Source organism: Diabrotica undecimpunctata, chromosome 6 (assembly GCF_040954645.1).
Source record: "Diabrotica undecimpunctata isolate CICGRU chromosome 6, icDiaUnde3, whole genome shotgun sequence".
Lineage (NCBI taxonomy): Eukaryota > Metazoa > Arthropoda > Insecta > Coleoptera > Chrysomelidae > Diabrotica > Diabrotica undecimpunctata.
Window position 1 is genome coordinate 115,842,459 of NC_092808.1, and position 11,406 is coordinate 115,853,864.

Genomic DNA, 11,406 nt, shown 5'->3' on the forward strand with positions numbered 1-11,406 from the left:
ATCATTTCATCAGCTTGTCAATATGACGATAGCCAACGCTTGAATACAAGCACGGCACACAACGAAGAAGAAGGGAGCAGTGGATACTCTAGATCAGCTTGTTGGTACATATACACGAATGAGGAAGACAAATCGCTGGCCTATGATTGTTTTTTTATAATATGTTGGACATTTCTGCCTATAACGCGTTCGTTTTTCGGACATCAATAAATCCCAATGAAAAACCAACAAACTTTTAAAATGGCAAATTTTTCTTGAGGAATTGGGAAAAACATTGGTGAAACCACTTATCCTTTCCAGGAAAAATTTACCAAGAACTAAATACTCACAAGAACTGGTAAAAAGAACACGAAAAGAAGCGAGTAGAGAAGATGGAAATTCTAGTGAATCGTCTATGGACAATCCAATTCCGGCTGCTCAACGAGCACGCTGTAGCTGTAAATTTTGCTCTAAAAACGATATCAAGACTAATATTTTATGTTGTATATGTCACAAACATATTTATAAAACCTATTCTTTGTATTAATGTCCCAGTTATTTCTTCTTAGGATTTTCTGGGAAAGAAAAAAATGCCTTTTATTTTTGTTAATAAGGTTTAATTTACATTAGCAATATAATTTTTGTTTAATTAACTACAATTTTTTGTTAATAAAGCATATTAACAAAAATAAGCTAATTGTTTATTACTATTACCTTATTTTATTTCGATTAAGGACCGTAAACCGTAGTTGGGTCATATTGGCCCGAACAGTACATTTGCATAGTTGACTCGAACTATATAGCAGGGTTAATATAAGGACCAATATTTCGATGTTTTCTTCGCTGATTAACTTTAACGTTTCTGGGTATACTCTAAGTGGACCTGAATTCCCTTTTGATTTGACTGCGTTCATGGCATTTATAATTTTAGGTATCAGAGTTTTTGGTTTCTATTTTTATAGTTTTTCCATTCTTTTTGTTTATCTGTGGTCGACTCTAGCAGTTTTCCATTTGTGTTTAGCATGGTATGTAAGGTTGTTCTCTTGTTAGCCGATGTACATTTTTTTCCTATCTATGTAGAGTTACAAAAATCATGCATTTCTTGCAGTTCTTCTATATTTCTCTTTTAACTAGGTTATTTGCACTAACAGCGCACAAACAGAAAAAATTATAAGACTGTTTGTCCCATAGATATTCGATATGAGGGCTCTGGTCACTGGTCTACTGTTTCTTTATAATATAAACAATAGTTTAAATTGGAGCAATGTACTGAGAGATCAACGATAAAATTTGACAAATCAAATTTATTTCTATATTTAAAAAATCAGAGGCATTGTTTTACAACATTTCACGTAAAATACTTATTACAATATTGTTTTGTATGTATAAAGATATCTTAAAAGATTCAGTAAGAAAGAAAGATAATTATGAAGCGAGATATTGAGTACGGGGACTAGCTCATTTAAACACGGTTACAAAAAAAACTAAACAACAGCTTCTCTAGATACAGCTATAAATATTAAAATGACAACTGAGAAAATAATAAAACGATATAAAAAATACATTTAAGGTCCTATTTACAGACGAAAGGTTTAACAACTTACCACCAGAAGAATTGTTGAATATCAGCAAGCTTACCTGCAATAAAACACAAAATTATCATGTATTAAATATAATCATATTATAAACGCAAATAAAGGAAACAGCACATATTATATTTATATATTTTTTATCTAAATATTATTTATTGAATTCGATGTTATAAAAATTTCACCACGCAAATTCCAGAAGTAAATTAAAGACCATTGAAATAAATCTTCTCAATTTAGCTCGTTAGCTAATTACTCCATAGTCACAAAATAATCAAATTAGGAAGACAAATTGGATAAGATAAATGATCCAAAAAAAGGTTTCTCCGGATCCATCAGCGTCGAAACATTTAAGTGCATCGTTTTATTTAAGCTGAAATACAAGCGATTTTGAGATTGGGCTTGAACTCTATATCATGAAAAACACAAATACCCTCTCGGTACATTGATAAAATTATTGGTACCTAATATTCACGGTCTAAAAAATAATGGTAAAAAAATAGAAACAAAAAATGAAAGATAATAAATAAATACATTAATACTTTACTTATTCCCCTTATGCATTGACAAGACAAATTAGATTTACCAATACATATCTATACAGAGGAGACCAAAAGTGTGAAAACTCCTGATTATCTCTTAAATAGGTGCTACAAATTGAACAAAGACCGAGATACGTCTATTTAGGATGGTATAATTACACCCAAACTCTGACATCCAAAGTAAAAGTTACTCTCGAACACCAAATTGTTCTATATAGTCCACGTATAGTTTAGTAAAAAGTTATACTGTTTCGAGAGTCGGGTTTGGTGGATGGACTGGGGGAGAAGTCGGTAAATTACTAGCCTTTTTACGTTTTTCGCAAATATTTTGAGAACTATGCGGTTAAGCCTAAAGAAGATTATATACAATAATGTTTTATGTTTAATTTAGAACAAAACGGTTCGTTGCATAACAGTTCTAAAATCAATTGTTCCGGAGTTATGGAGGGTGTAAAATTGAAGGTTTTCCATATTTTTATATTTTTTGGGCAAATTATAATATTATTACTAAGAAGACTATTTTTTAACAGGATTAAGTTTGGTAAATATAATTTGCTTTTTCAGTAGCCGGTGGTATGTTATCAATAAGCCCTTGAAACTTACCAACTTCTCAAGAGGCGCTACTTTTTAAGGAAAAAGAGGCTTCTACAGGGCTAGGCTATATAAACTTGTGGTACGGAGAAACGTACTCTAAACTTTCTATGAACAATGTTGCATGAATATCTTTCCAACAGTAAATTCTAACAAAATAATCTTTTTATCTGGTCAACTAAACTTATTAATCAGTTTCAGTCTTCTTCAAATACAACATCCTCCTCTTCTATATCTTCGGTTGTGTTCTTATTATCACATCCTAGGCCTGAGCAATTGCTGCATAATATGTTGTTTAGACCACTTTTTCTTTACCCACAGATACGAATGCATTCACCTTTGCAAGTAAACAGTATAAGGAAGTAATTCCGCGAAAGCTGCAGCACTTACTGTTATAATTGATGTCAGGTGTCCGTTAAACTTCTGTCAACCCCACTTGAGCAGATACTTCTTCTCATTCAGCCACAGCTGTACCTGGTGGTAGGTTCTGAACAAATTCTGGCTGGAAGCTCCTGAAGTATGGGATAGGGCAGCCAACTTGAGCAAAAAATTTATAGGCTGCTTTGCAATAGCCTTTTGATAACAAAAACAATCTAGATCTTCCATATTCCTGGCACCAAACATCACAAGAAGAAAATGCTTTTCGGCGTCAGCTAGTGCACTGGAGTCAGTTTTGGGTTAGTTGAAGACTAAAAAGTTTTCTACGAGGAGCATCTTTTGCTTGCGCTTTTCTATACAATGTAATTTTCCCCTTTATGTAGATAGCTGATACCGCGTCACATCCTGTAAAGGCGTATATTGCAAAAAGTACATCCTTCATATCTCCGATGCCTCGCTGACAGCAAGCAATGGTGTAGACTTTTTTCTACCGATTGCTTTTCTTTGGTACCAGCATTTTCAATTTTTTTTTATGGTGCGTAGATAGTCAACAAAACTAGTAGATCCTTGTCATCACCAATAACACAAGATTTAATGTCTTTCTTAGCTTCGTAACTAGCTGTTAAATTAGTTATAGGTCAGCGTTACCCGATGCTTAATAAACTGTGCAACCACATCTTTGCAAGTGTACTGTAATAATCTCAGTACTGTGGGTTTGGAGCTCCATTTACTATTGCAAAGTTTTTTTATGGTTGCAATGCGCATCCACCTTTTTTCGCTAATGTCGATTTTTTCGCAATAGAACCTGTTTGTTAATAAGCGGTCTAGTGTAATTCTGAGGTATGTTGGTTTTTTTATGTTGGCTCTAGCGTAATGTTATTCCAGGTGATGTTGAGTTTTCTTTTAGTCTGTCAGGACTGAAAGTAAAAAACGTACACCCGAGTTTTGCTTGGTTTTGGTCTTAACAAATTTTCTTTTTAATAATATGGCTTTAAATTCAGGACAGCTTTTAATTATTGTTTTACCTCTTCAAAGCTTAAACCTTTTGCTTTGACCTCTAAACCGTTTTAGTATAATTTATTAGTCAAACGCTTCCTTTATGCAGTGCATAGAGCCTTTCCTACAGCTTATGTTGGTGTTAGAGAAGTGATGTAAGGTGGTAACTCTTTGGCATTTCTTTCCTAGATTTTAGTATAGCTTTGACAGGCATAGAATCCAGCTTTTTGCAACAGTGCTAAAGTATCTAATTTCCTCTACAAATGTATTATCGCCCGTTCTGAATTCTTAAGTTCTTTTAGAATAAAAGGTTTTATAAAGTACTTTCTGTAGATGGGGAGCGGCTGAAATCTGTTTTCATTAAGAAAAAGTTGGTGTGGTGAGGAACGTTAGCAGGCGTTTTTCTTACCTTTGGGTCACCATTTAGTTTTTTTATTAGGTTCCAAGCAATTTTGCTGCTTTGAGATATGCCCATACGTTTAAGAGTTTCTATCAATTTCTTCTTTAAGCTTCGCTCAGTGCGGTTATAGGGGCGTTGCCACGCTCTATTGTTTTCTCGCTCAACGTGTCTTTATTAAATAATCTTTCATAGTTGTTTAAGGTGCTTTTGGAGATATCTGATAGGCCTGGTATCAATTGTTTCCTGCAAACTGTTGGTATTTGCTGCTTAGACACTCTTTACAGGATTTGTACGAAGTTTAAATAATTTTCTGGTGTTGAATTTAGGGCTTCAAGTTTGGTATCTAGCACGCCTATGTCGAGTAGCCTTTTAGAAGGGCAATCTTTAATAGGGTATATCTGTTAGTTTAATAAATGGTTTAATTTGGACGCCCATTGGCCTGTGTTGAGTTTTTGAAATTGTACCATAGAAATTTTTTATACGTTGATTTTTGGAAATTGCACCAAAGAAATGTTTTATATAGGAATATTGTATTTTCTTGCTTACAAAAGCAATAACTGATCTTAATATTGTTCTAAAGCTAGTTTCTTGTGGCATTTTAAAGTAATTACTATTTAAATGGGAATAAGCCATAATTTTCTAAGAATGTTCTCAAATTAAAAGTTGATTTCATGTAATCGAATGAACTGTCTTAAAAGTAAAGTCGTCCCAGGAACGCAACTTAACAATATTGGTAATATTATTTTAAAGTCGTCTACTTTAAAATGTATAATGTATGTCTGAATTGTCAATATAAATGGGTCAGATAAAATTAAATTATTAAAAGAATTTTTCACCAAGTAACAAAAAAAAACAAAATTTGTTAAATTTACTAATGTTTGTATTTTGAGAACGATTTTCGAAGTGGAAATTAAAACGTCAATAAACGTACTTTAACCTTTAATTATGGCTTATTCCCACTTAACCCTGCGTTGGAGTGGTGGGGTGTGATACACCCCACGCATGCAAAAAATGGAATTTCTCTAAAAAACAGCATCTTACTGCCCCCTATTGTTCAGTAGCTGTTACTATAACATCACTCTATCAAGTAGCATTGTTATTTTCATAATTTCTTTAATACCTAATTACATAGATGTCAGAATATGCCGCAGGGGTATGTCACACCCCACCACACCTTTGGCGTCAGTCAGTTAACGTGACGTGACGTGATTTTTTTGTGTTTTACTCTGGCTGTTGTGCTTAAAATTTGTTATGAATATGTGTAGTTATGAACAAGAGCAAACAAGGTTGCTAAGATTTTGAGAAAATGTACAAAGTAATGAAGATGAGGCTATTCCTGATTCCGAAGACTAAGTCGATAATGTTAGTAAAAGTTCTCATGACACAGACACAGAATAAGATGGCGACGAAGATGAAAGTGAACAAGAGAATGGAGATGATGTGAGTACATTTGCTAGATATTATTGGGGCAGAGATAAAGTGACGAAATGGGCTAAAAACGACACGCTAAAGAAGCTAAAACTGCAATTGATTGTTGAAAGATTTTCATGGATGACATACTCATTGCTGATATTGTAAAACATATTAATGATAAATCAATTCAGTAAGTGAACGTTACAACGATGATCACCAATAAGTAGTAAAAGAGACCTCTGAGTAAGAAACCAAAGCTGTATTTGGATTACTTTATTTAGCAGGAATTCATCGATCGTCCCGGCGAAACCTTGAAGATTTCTGGGCAAATGACGGCACAGAAATGCCAATATTCAAACGAAAAGTATATACTTTTGACGCAGGTACTCAAGTATTGAGTTTTCCAAGATGTATTGCTATGGGGTATGTCACACCCCACCACACCAGACACGTAAGGTTTAGGCACCACACCAACGCAGGGTTAAATAGTAATTGCTGATCCTATCGCCGCATTTCCAGATCTTGCTGTTGAACAAACATGGCATTGTTCCTACGTTAGGAAAAGTTAGTTGATCTCTGCTTATTCTAAATATATGAGCCTATATGATTTTGTGAAGATATATAGTATATCTATATAAGTAATACCTATTTAATTATTTTATATGTAAATATACTTTACTTTTAATCGTTAATTATAAAAACTATTATACTCGGCAAATATCTTCTTTTTGTTGATTTACTATTCGGTATTTAATATAAAGGTTGCGGCAATATTGCCGCGAAGTACGATATATCGGTTATGTAGAAGATCTTAAAAAAAAGGTATTTACAAAATTTATGGTAACACATGTTTTTGTATCTCCAAGGTAAACCAAACATTTTTTGTAATTTGGACACTCTGTATATTATTATAAATTTAAATTCTCCTAAATTTCCTTCTTATTATTTCTCCCAGTATAGGTACATTTAATAAATTCTACGGGGTATAATGCGACGCAATATTGCCGCAGCCTGTATATAATTTAATGCACTGCTCTTGTTTAATATATTTTATTCAGTAACAGTTTAAATATCTTAAAAATAATATTTTGTATAATTTGTACTTTTAATAAAAATTTAATTAAAAATACCAATCCGACTCTGGATATCAACTATTTGTTGAGCTTGGCATTTAGTAGATTGGACTTTCCCAGCCTCTGACCGAGTTATATTATACTTTTAACACTTCTCCCTTTTGATATCTTTTGTAGCTCGTAAAGATCTTGTGCTAAACCCTATGAATCGATAAGTCAAACAGTATGATGGTGATTTTTTTATTTAAGAGCTAGGTATAAGTTTATCAAATTGTTTATTATAATTTGAAATTACTCTATATTATATGGGCGTATTTTGGATAATATTAGCTGTCTAAAGATCACAGTTCTAATCATCTAAAGGTATATTTATTGTTAGATATTATTGGAATTTTTTATACGATATACAATAGTAATGAGTAATATATCGCAACCGGCGATTTTATAGCTGCTATTTGAAAATCGCAGTTAGCAACTATTATGGAATAGAAGATCAGAATAGCCATGATGATTGCCAACCTCCGTCGCGGAGATGGCACGTGAAGAAGAAGAAGAAGATGGAAAAATAAAAATAGCTGCTATTCGGAATACAGACATTTATTAGAATATGCGATTGCGAATCGAATAGCAATAGGAAGGATGAATGCGGTAGTGAGATACCCCTTCCATAATATTTGGTGTGATATACAAAATATACCTGTATAATTTATAAGCTAAATAGTGGGGTACGGGTAGCGTTATCTAGTGGTGACTAAAAAAATATTATTTTCTATTTTAATACTGATGGTATACTTTAAAATAAGTAAATCACTAAAGTAATATATACCGACAAATTATTATGTTATTAAGTAGAGCTGAATAGTCATTTTTCTATTTTCTGATGACCTATTCGTAAACTATATCGAGTGAATGAAGCATTCATTGTTACATATTACTATTTAAAGAGTTGGTGTTTGTTTATTTTTTAAATAAAAAATATCTTTAAAAAGGAAAATGAGTGAAATTTGGAACTTTTTTGAACCCGTTGATGAAGTTTTAGATCCAAGATTTTAAACATTTGGATTTTCTGAAATAAATTCAGGTGAGAATGCCGAATAATCTATTATAGCAGCAGTTTCAGAAAAATATGCAGAAGAACTTCGCAAAAAAAATATTTCAGAAACAGATTTATGTCCTGAAACAAAATCCACTATTTCCACTGATAGTGGTGAACTCTCAATCTGGAGCTCTTTCGACAAGTCTGTGACAGTACCTCAACGTCATGGAACCAGCAAATCTCGTGCCATTATTGAGGTACAAAGATTTTTGGAGGATGAAATTTTACCAAGAGATGAAAATTCCCTAAACTGGTGGCGCGACCACAAATACCACTATCCCACTTTATCAATAATAGCACAAGAAAAATTATGTGCTCTGGCTTCCTCAGTACCTTGTGAAAGGCTGTTTTCCAAAGCTGGGCAAGTACTAAATGAAAGAAGAAATAGACTCAGTGATAAGAAAACAAAAATGTTATTATTTCCAAATATGAATTACCAATATTGTGATAATATTAAATAGTACCCTTACTTTGTATATTGCACAGAATAATGGTACATAAAAAGCTTATTTTTCTCAAAATTTAAAATGATGGATAGATTTTTCTAGTATTGTACCTTAAAACAGTAAATTAAGTAATCAATGGAGATAACAGCTGATATCGAGGCCAAAATTAGATCCAAATACATATATAAAATTAAAACTAATTTACCTATGCAACTTTCAAATTAAAAAATTAAAAATGATAACATCTAACAACTCGCAATATTACCCAAACATAATTAAAAAAACCGACACATTGTGTATTTCTTAAGCATCAGGTTTTTCTTCTAGAAAAATATTTTCATTTAATTACAATAATTTTCACAAATATTTTATATATTACAAGTTTATGTGGTTTATTTAATTTTTATTTAATCATTTTTGTTGTTTCAGAAATAAATAATTATTATTATCATTAACATTATTTGTATCATAATAGTAATCCTTCGCCGTCACTGCTAATTTCGTAACTATAACATGTGCGTTCATAACTTAGATGGCTACAATTAGACTGCTATCATTCTTTCTATCCCAATAATGTTCAACTTCGCTGCTAATATATATCGCTACCCGCTAATAACCGTTATGTTATATATGGGATCGCAACAAAACTGCGATCGCAATAGCAAGTAAAAATAGCAGCGATTTAAAAATAGCAATCGCAAATAGTAGTGCTCTTAAAAAATAGCAACTTGGCTCATTACTAATATACAATATAATTTATACTTCCGATAAGCGCACCTACCCAATTAACTAGAGAGGTTGCGCGTATCTCCGACACACGCGTCTTTAGTTATATTTTAAGCAATAATTGAAAATTTATATACAAGAAAAAGGTAATATTCTTAATAATGAAAAAATTTTTCCAAAAACATCTGGAAAATATTTTTCAAAATTTAAACCTAAAGTTAATAAAGACCATCAATCAAATGTTATTTATAAAATAAATTGTAAAGACTGCAATTCAACATATATTGGACAAACATACCAATACCTATATAGAAGAATGGTTGCACACAATCATAGTATACAAACCAAAGCATTAAACACAAGAGCCCTAGCCTTTTGAAAATGTACAGATTTTGGAAAAAGAACAAATATACAACAAAAGATGCATATTGGATATGATTCACATAAAAATTGCCAAGATCCAAATTCCATCAATAATAAGACTAACATCAAAGATCTTTCCAATATGTATCGTAATTTAATAAATTGAGTTGTTTTTTAAATGCACTATGGCATATTTTTAAGATACGAACCTGAACCACTCATACTTTAAGATATCTGCCAGATGTCATCTGTCAATGTCAGATACCAATTTTTAATCCATGTTAATCTTTTTAAAAAAGTGTGAACATGAAATTTAAATGTAAAATGTAATGTTTCAAGTTTAATAAAGTGCTTATTGAAAATGGAAAATTTGCTGAGACGTTTAAGCAAAATTTAAATAGTTTTATTTACATCAGACCGACAAACCTATGAAATAAAAAAGTTTCTATATATATATATATATATATATATATATATATATATATATATATATATATATATATATATATATATATATATATATATATATATTTATACATATATATATTTATATATATATATATATATATATATATATATTTATATATATATATATATATATATATATATATATATATATATATATATATATACATATATATATATATATATATATATATATATATATATATATATATATATATATATATATATATATATATATATATATATATATATATATATATATATATATATATATATATTGTTATGGATCCGTTTATCGATCAGAAATAGAATAAAGAGTTTTTTTATTATTTTAATATACCGCGGGCATATAAGTTAAAATACAACCCTGTACTTATTTGTAATAGTTAGAATAAGAGAAAACATTGTTCCGTGACGGGACCCTAACGAGTTTTTCCGTAAAAGACTGAGTGAATAGTGAAAGGACAATGGAACCCGTATAATTATAGATTCAGGAATAAACTTGTAATTGTATTTTGCGGTGGGCATTTTTCGAAAGTAAATAAGAATTAGATTTAGATATGAGATAACAAGAATTTGGAAACTTATTTCTGTTGAAAAAGGCAAAATTGTTAATGGTTTCTAAAAAGTAATTTGAGTGAAAGTAGTTTATTTGTTTTAAATATCATGTTGGAAATTTTCTAAATCGAAAATAAGTGGGAAAGATGAATGCTTATGATTGGTTAAAAAGGAATGGTGGGAATGAGAGAGTTGAGAAGGTTGTCTGGGAGAGATTGAAATAATTATTATGTTACCGGCAGACCAGAAGAGAAGACGTGTTTTCGTGTAGCCAATCTGAGTACCAGTGTTTTCGTTTGTTAGTGAAAAAGGTGGAAGCTGAGAGCAGATCAAAATCGAGAAGATTAATACCTCTTTTAAGTCTACATAGTCCACGAGATATAATTGAGAAAGAAAGGAGAATTTGTGAATAAAGAGTACCGGTCAAAAGAGGCTTGGGCTTGTGTTTTCGGAGGAGTAGTTTGCTGGTATGCGGTTTGGATCGATGCTGAGAACGGGAAAGATTTGATGGTAGCCGGATATAATCAATCAAGGAAGGAACTGTGGTTTGATCGAGGGGAGACATCATTGGTGTAAAAAATAAAGGTCAGTCAAATAATTTGAATGAAAGAAAATTTTAAGATATTCTAAAGATAAAATCAAATATAAGCATATGAACTAAGATTCCAAGTTTCAAAGAGTTATTTTTTTTTAAATAAATTATATTTTTATATGGTCAATTTTTTTAGTAGATATTATTATAAAACAGATCAATAGATAGTTTGTAATTAAAATTAAATTTAGAGTATAGG